We start from the raw sequence: 8,375 nt of genomic DNA on the forward strand, positions 1-8,375 counted from the left end.
AGAAAGACTAGACATCATAAAGGGATAAAAGTGACAACAGAAATGTCTTTAATACCTTATTTTAGCTTCTAAAAATATCTCTAGGGTATTTAAAATCATAAAAAGAGGAAATCAATGGAGAAGAAGAAACTGGTACAGAGATCCGTATTTTTTTCATTCTACATTCAAGTTCAATGTTTTCAATCAACAAGACAGATCTGTCATTTTAGAATTGCAAAACACAAGATGATTATTAAAGAAAACTTTGATAATAACAGTGACATATCAACTAGTCCAATTAACATGATAGGACAGGCAAATTCAGTAATAAAGTATGAGGAGAGAGAGAGGGAGGGAACCACTGGAAAGTATTTTGTGCGTTCTGTCACAGAGGTGGGACATACAAGGGTTGGGGTTCGTTCAGATATGTTTTGGGGGTTTGAGGTGCTTATCTCTTTTAACTGGTAACTACAGACTTAGTCTGGATGGAGACTTTAAATGGAGACTTTAAAATTCAGTAAATTTAATATCTTTCTGCATCTGTTAATTGATACTTAAAATCCCCACCAAGTTTAAAGGAACTTGAGCAGAAAATGAGTACTTTTTTTGTTCAGACTGAACGATCACCATGTTTTACACTAGCTTGGTGGTGTTTTTTGTTTCCAAAATACATAATCTGTCACCTATGTAGTCCTATCCCTGGATTGCTGTCCATAAATGATCAAATGAGATTAGCTCAGTTGGTTAGAGCATGGTGCTAATAACACCAAGATCATGGGTTTGATCCCCGTATGGGCCATTTACGTAAGAGTTGGACTTGATGATCCTTGTGGGTCCCTTCCAACTCAGAATATTGTGTGAAATTTCTGTGAAATGATCACACATCCTTCAGGTTACCCAGAATAATGACTGACTTGCTGTACATGTTTTTCCAAAAAGTTCTCATTATATTTATGTAGTAAAAATACTTAATGTTCTTATATAAGGATACACAGTTGCAACTTTATAGTATTTGATAACAGAACATAAAAATAGGGGAAAGCACAGATAGACAAAGGGGATAGGGCAGAACAGGAGATTATTACTTTTGTAAACCACCAGGTTACAGATGCCTTGGGGAGTTCATCTGGCTCATAGAGTGACACCTTTTCTTCCCTACTTTGGAGGCCTCCTGGTATGTCCATGCTTCAACCACACACCAAGGGTACAGGAGATTGTCACTGTATCAATTTAGAGACCACATTATAGAAACATGGATTTGGTTTGGATAGTAAAATTCAGATTAAAGCTGGTTTAAAACATAACCTGTCTCATTGGATGCTCTCTAGTTCAGTCACCCACATTCTCCATCCTCTCTGGGGAAAACACTTAAGAGGTTTATCACAGTCTAGCAAGTGAAACTTGGACAATAATGAGGTGATGGGCTAAACCATTCTGCCATTCTTTTACTTCCCAATGATTTGGACAGGGCTTTACTGGAAAACTGATAGCACAATAGCTCTTTGTAACTTAACCTGTTGTTCAAATGGCTTGGAAAGATGGAACATGCTAAAACCAATGTCTAACATGATATTATTAAATACCGAACTTTATTATCTTCAGAATTCAATTGGTTTTTGGCTATGATATTAGAATTGCTCTGTATTTTTCAGGGTTTATATTCAATTTCTGTTTTTCAAGTCCTGTATAATTTCTAAAAATTACCTTTTTGAAGGTCTCCATTTCTCAATATACAAGTAGAGATTTTTCTTTCATGCAATGTCCCAAATATTTTAAGTAAGATCTATTTTCATTTTCATACAGAAAATTTAAACTACTTGCACATTAATCTCATCTTTGTAGTCTTATTGACCTTAATTTAATGTTGAGTGAGTTTCAGTGCATCTCCCTGACAAGACCTACATTTTTAGAGCGCATTTATTTACTGTAAAAAGAAAAATATTTAACAGTGAAAAATAAAGTGGTAAGATCGCACTCATTCCTCCTTTTTTTTTTTTTTTTTTAGAAATTGATACAATATACAACATTACAGTAGGGTGATCACAGAGTTCTTTATTATCTCCTATGATTAAATACTTCTCATCAAAGGTACTGTACTGTATGGCTTTTTCACAGAAGGTGTTTTTAAAAACTGCATCTTTATTTTAAAAAATCAACTAATTTGTGTTGGAAGGGAATTCTGGAGCTCATCTAGTCCAGCTCCCCAGAAAAAGTAGATCCTACTACAGAATTATTTTCCATCTCACATGTTTATGCAGTTCTGCATACTTACAGAACATCCATCAAAAACCGCATTATCTAGGACAAATTTAAAATTGCTCCTGTTATAGTAATGATACTTAGACATTAGTGCAATTAACTTGCTTTTGAGGTTGTTAAATAAATTTCACTTGGAAAGTGAAATGAAAAATATTGTTGATAAATGCATATTTCCTCTTTTCTTCTTGTAACCGGAAATATGTTATCAGTGTTTATCAAGTGAAACGCAGAAGCCTGAGGAAAGATCAGTAGGATATCCCACCTGCATTCCAGCTATTCCTCCAGAGGAGTGCAGTTCTCCTGTAGGTCCAGTAGCTGCAAGCCCTGTGCAGATGTTTCAAATACTCCACACTGTCTGAAACATTCAGGAATTTGAATCGCTTCTCTCACTCATGCTATTAATCTTGTGGATGGCACTGACGACATCCCAGTGACCCTGTAACAGGTTCAGGAGCAGACTTTTGGGAGACTGCTTCTTTTCCAATAAATAATACAAACTTGATCCTGTATCTAAACAATTCTGACTATTTTCAGTTTGAAGCTAGTGATTAACTGGAATGGTTAGGCTCCTGCCTCAGAAACTTTATTTAGTTCTTCTAGTATTATGTGTAATATAAATTAATATATTATACACAATGGTAAGTGTAAGGGAAGAAGATAAAATAGTCCAGATGCAACCTATGGCAAAATTCTCCCAACAGACTGCACCATATGGATGAACTACCTTGTTCTAATCCAGCTTCACTCTGAGTTGACAACTGAATACTATCCTGGAGAATAAAGACCACCACCACCAAAAATGTGACAGGCCTGCTGGAGAGGAGTTCCAAGATATATATAAATACTGTCTTATGTTTCTATCAGCAAAATTTGGACATATCTTTCATTTCAACACAGCCAACTCAACTTTGTTCTCTGGCCATTCTGCCTGCTGGGGTGTTCCTGCAGATTGACTTCCAAGTCTGATCAACAGTCAGAAAAGAAATTATTGTGTGCTGCAGCTCTGTTATGGGTATGTAAACAAAATTTTGTAAACAACATCATTATGTCAAGTGATCCTGTTACTCTAGTCTTAGAAATTTACATCCTAATCTTTAAAAATCTTATATGTGCACTTCCACAATGGTTTGTATCTGTCCTATACATATATAAAATATATATCTCCCTTGCTATGATCACATATGCTTTCCAGAACATGATAACTGGAATTTTTGGTTCTCTGTAACGTGCAAGTTTGGAATGCTTGAGGCTTAATGGAAAGATATTTTAATAGAGAAGTTTCTATAAAAGTATCACTGTTAGTCACATAAGTAAATCTTCTGTATTCAATACTTGAAATCAAGTTACTAACATTGTTGGTATTTTTCATAAAAACATATTGTGCACATTTAAAACTTTTAATACTGCTTCCTAACAAAGTTGACTACCTTAACCTGTAAGTAATAGCTGTTTTCTAGAAGAATAATGTCTGCAGAGCTCTCTATAAGTAGAAGTCAATACTGTTCTTACCAATGACTGATGGCAGTGTCCCTATTAATTAAAAGAATTTTTTGTCACTGGGCTGCTTTTATAACCTGCAGATACTGAAAAAAGCCCTTAAATTTCCATTTCAATTTTCATGGCTGCCAAAGTAATTTTCAGATGTAAACTTCTGCTATTCTGTCTTCTTAATATATTGGCAGTGGGGCTGTGTTTATATGGTGCAAAACTCTGCCACGTAGAGATGCACAAAAGCAGGTCTGAATGAATTACATTGGGGTTTGGAGGGCCCGTGTCCATTGCTGGCCCCTGAACACTACCTGTTGAACCAGAAGTGTTCAGGAAATGTGTTCAGAGAGCACAGGCATTCCCAGTGACAGCAGCAAGTGTAATAACTTCATTGGTCAGTTAATGCTGTGAAGATATAACATGGCAAATACATGTCCTGTAGTGAATTCATAGTGTAATATTAAATAGATGCAAATGATTACATGCAATACAAAATAAAACTGAAGCTTGAAGAAGAGTTTGAATTTATACATGTAAGAACTTGCATGTACATTCATTAAAGGGAAAAGGAGTGCAATCTCAATACCAGAACTCTTAAAATTATTATCTGAATTATATAAAAATTCTTTATTTATGTAATACTAATCACGCATCTTAATCTAAAAATGGGATTCATTATGTTTATTGGCTACCCAGCACTGACATTGTTTCTTCATGCCTTCTGCCCTGGGAAAAACCCTGACTCATCTGCCTCACTGATTTGATATACTGAGATCAGGTAACTTTTGTTTAGTCTATCAAAGGTCTACTGACCTAGGCTGTGTGAATGAATTACTTATACACTACGTTACTACGATGACTATTCTTATTTTATAATTATTACCAAATACTCAGTTCTGTACCTAAGTTAAAGGTGCTAAAAAGTAGCTAAGCTTGTAAAAGAGCTAGGATCAAATGACATCTGGACACTGTGGCAGTGTATAAAAGGCAATTAATGGATTAATTCTCAGTGACCTCTTTTTGTACATAGCAAAAGCCACCATTACAGTACTGTCCTGCACAGAAAATACGCTCAAAGCTTGGAACAGACCTTCTGAATCAATCCACTGTTTTTCCCTTATGTTCCTGTAATCACATTCATAAATTAGTTGTTATTGACATTTAGCAGCAGAATGAAAATAGCATAATTATGTTTCACAACTGTTTCTGATTCTGTTTCTTCCTTCTTGCTGTCATGTTGGAGAAGAAGGGAGCAGGTAACATTGAATGGTGGAAAACAGAAGAAGGTGCTTGAAAAGCAACTTCATGAACTTCAAGATTCTTACAAACTACTGAGTCAGTTGTGACTGACTTCAGAGGTTTTTCTACAGCTGGTAGGCATGATGACTCCACTGACAGTTTAATAAATTTAGATGAAAGTTTTCTTATGCCCCTGTTCTCATTTTTCGTAGTGTTTTCATGCAATGATATGTAGAGGTATGGTAAGTGTACTGATATGGATTGGCATTATTTAGGCCAATGACTAACAAAGATATGAGTTCAAGATCACAAAACTGTACTGGGGAGGAAGATACTTGAGAGTATATTTGTAAAAGTGGTGGAGAACTCGAACAAGTAACAGTCACCAAAGCAGAGCACAATTTGAGTCTAGTGTAGACTCTTCGAAACTGTCAAATGCAGAGGAATTGTTCGAACAACATGGATTATAAAGAGAACTACTTGGACTTCTAAGTACACTGATCCTTTGAGAATTTGACTTTTTGTCTGTCAGGATGCGTTTGCAATTTCTTTTTAAAAAGATGCACTGTTACAAAATCACATATGAATAGAGCCCATTTCCACTTCTACAGAAGAACTTTTTTTTAAAAAAGTGCTAGATGTGTATACCAGCAGACCTTAAAAGGAATTATCATCTTAGAGTACTGTTCTACCTTTATATAGTTTGATGCATAAACACAGCTTTAATCCATAATACTGCTTTCTCCTCTTATTTTGTCCTCTTGTTATATTTGATAATTGCTCTAACCCCACAGTAAGCTAACTTTTAGTGAGTTCTAGGAGGATTATTAGCAAAATGTTTCATGATTGCACAATCTGTAAGCACCAGATGAAGTATTTTCAATCCATTTACTGTATTTATATTTCCTCAGGCTTCCACCAGTTTGATTTCTTCTTAGATGAATGTTTCCAGTAGCTGCAGGTGTCAAAGCTACCTGATTGTTTGCCGTGAGGGAACAGATTTGGTTAGTTAAAGCTTATTGATACAAGGAAGTCCATGTTTTGTGTGGCTTCTTATTGCTAAGTAGGAAAAATTTTCTATTAAAAAGTATATGTATAATACAATAAAAAAAATTCTAGTTACATACACATGCACAGCTTTTGTTTATTTGAGCTCATTCAAAGTGATAAGAAGATTTTTACCTAAAAAATATTACTGTTTGTTAAAACTGAACATTTTTAAGAAGTTCTAGAGATCCAGGAAACTTATGTAACTTCAGAGTGGAAAGAAGAATTGCAACAGCTGAACTTTTGGATTTCAAAAATGCTACTTTGAAACAAAGCATTTTGTGTGTTTAAAATATTTTGTTCAACAAGGACAGAAATAAAATATTGCCTAGTCTACACTGGGATAGTTTTCTACAAGATTTCCTGTGTTTGTCAGTGCATTGTTGGGAATTTGCTGGAGTTGGATATGTATCTGCAAGCTTTTTATACAGTACCATCTTAACTCTCAGAACAGACTAAACCACATATTATTAGAACATTAATAACTGCCAGTAAAACTTATGCCTTTTATTGCTAGTGCTAGGTCACTAGTAAGCAGTGCTGAATATTTGACTCCAGAGTAGATGGGATTGTAGTTAAATACTGGGGTTTTTCCAGAATAATTACCAGCAAAACCCCACCACAAACAAGAACAAGCTGAACTGCCTTTCATTGCAACCGGCTTTCTGGTTTGGGATTTTTGTTGGTTTTCCCCCCACTCCCCTATATTGCTGTGCTAACCACATACATAAACAACTGGCATACAATGTGTGTGCTAAAATTAAACAGTGCATCCTGAATAATTGTCTCTGATCTTCTCCCATACTGCCTAAAAGAACCAAAGGAGTCCCAATTATTGTTTTGGAAATATCTTCAACAAAGATAGAAAGCAGTTCTGCAGAATTCTCACAGAACTTCAAAAGTGATACAAATAGTATTTGGAACTGGCACCTGAGACATCCCACAGTAAAATTCCAAAATGGTGTTCCACAACCTCAAAGCATCCTCATCCACCTCAGCACGGCAGGCAGACCTCACGGCCCTCGCAGAACAGCCAGCATGAACAAGTGCCTTTGCAGCCTCCTGACAACATCATGGTATGTCACCTCTATCCTCAATGCTCTGGTGCCCTTCAGGACTTCACCGTTGGGCTTTAAAACTCTTAATCGTGCAGCTTCTCGTTATACCCTGACTCTCAGCAGACTCATCTACATCAGTGATACTTTATCACTTTTATTGTATAGCCCATGTCATTTTGTATCACAAGGATGGTGAGGAAGAGTAGACAAGAAGCAAGAAAAAAATTAAGTAATAGAGACATAAGGATAAGATCAAACCCACCAGAAGTAAGCACCCCTGTCTTAACAATCCCTAAATTGCCTTGCTTCAATGGCATTCTTCTCAGAGGGAAGATTATCTTCTTTTTATCTAATGCTCAAAAGCAGAAGACTTTTACCTACATTCAAAAGGGACCCTGAGTTATAAAACTTAGTATTGCTTTGCCTGACTCCTGGAAGCCCTCTCACTTACAGAAAGTCGTAATTGAACTTGCCATGCTGGAAAAATTAGCTGTCTAGAAGGGAATTAATTGAAATCAGTTTGCAGGGCAGATTGTAAACTGATCTAGCCAATAGAAAATGCAATTTGCAGCTGTGACATCTGTTAGGTGCCCAAAGCAGCCCAGTGCTCTTTTCCTCTGCCTGTAAAGAATGAAGAAAACATCCACAGGTAACTTTTGGGCAAGGGCACAGTACTCAAAGGGACTCCCCTTGTCACAAAGACTGTCCAACATCAGCACAACATGCCAGTTCCATCAGTCTTTCTGTGTGTATTTTCTTCTGAGAAAATCTTCTACACCCCAAATCCAGTGAGTACAGAGGACCCCAAATTGCTCCTCTGTCAGATTTGTGTCAGGAATTTCTGTCCAAGTCTTCCATGAGCTTGTTCACTGGATATACTACAATGGTGAACCTATTCCACTTAGGGTTTTTAGGTGTCAAATTTGTTCTAGGATATCTAGATACCTTAGAACTTTTTATTGTGAGCCCAGCAACCAAAATTATTCTCATTGGTTTGTGTGAATAGATACTTTAATCAATAAATCCTGAAGCTTTATACTAAAGAACTTATTTTTATCAATGCAGGATTCAAAGCACAGAATCTAAAAGCACAGAACAGCAGTGATGGAAATAAATTTAAGATCTACTGACTCTCATCTTGAAGCCCAAATATCAGGGCTTTCTGCAATTGGAAGGGGGAAAAAAGAAAGTGGATTGAAAGATACTTTAATAAGATAGTTTTAAAGACTTTTAAAATACTGAAATGCATGCAGTGAAGTTTGAGCCTGAGAATAATTTTTCAAGTGCCTGAAAATTGGTATGTTA

The sequence above is a fragment of the Manacus vitellinus genome, unplaced genomic scaffold (assembly GCF_001715985.3).
Source record: "Manacus vitellinus isolate BGI_N305 unplaced genomic scaffold, ASM171598v3 scaffold_3_pilon, whole genome shotgun sequence".
NCBI lineage: Eukaryota > Metazoa > Chordata > Aves > Passeriformes > Pipridae > Manacus > Manacus vitellinus.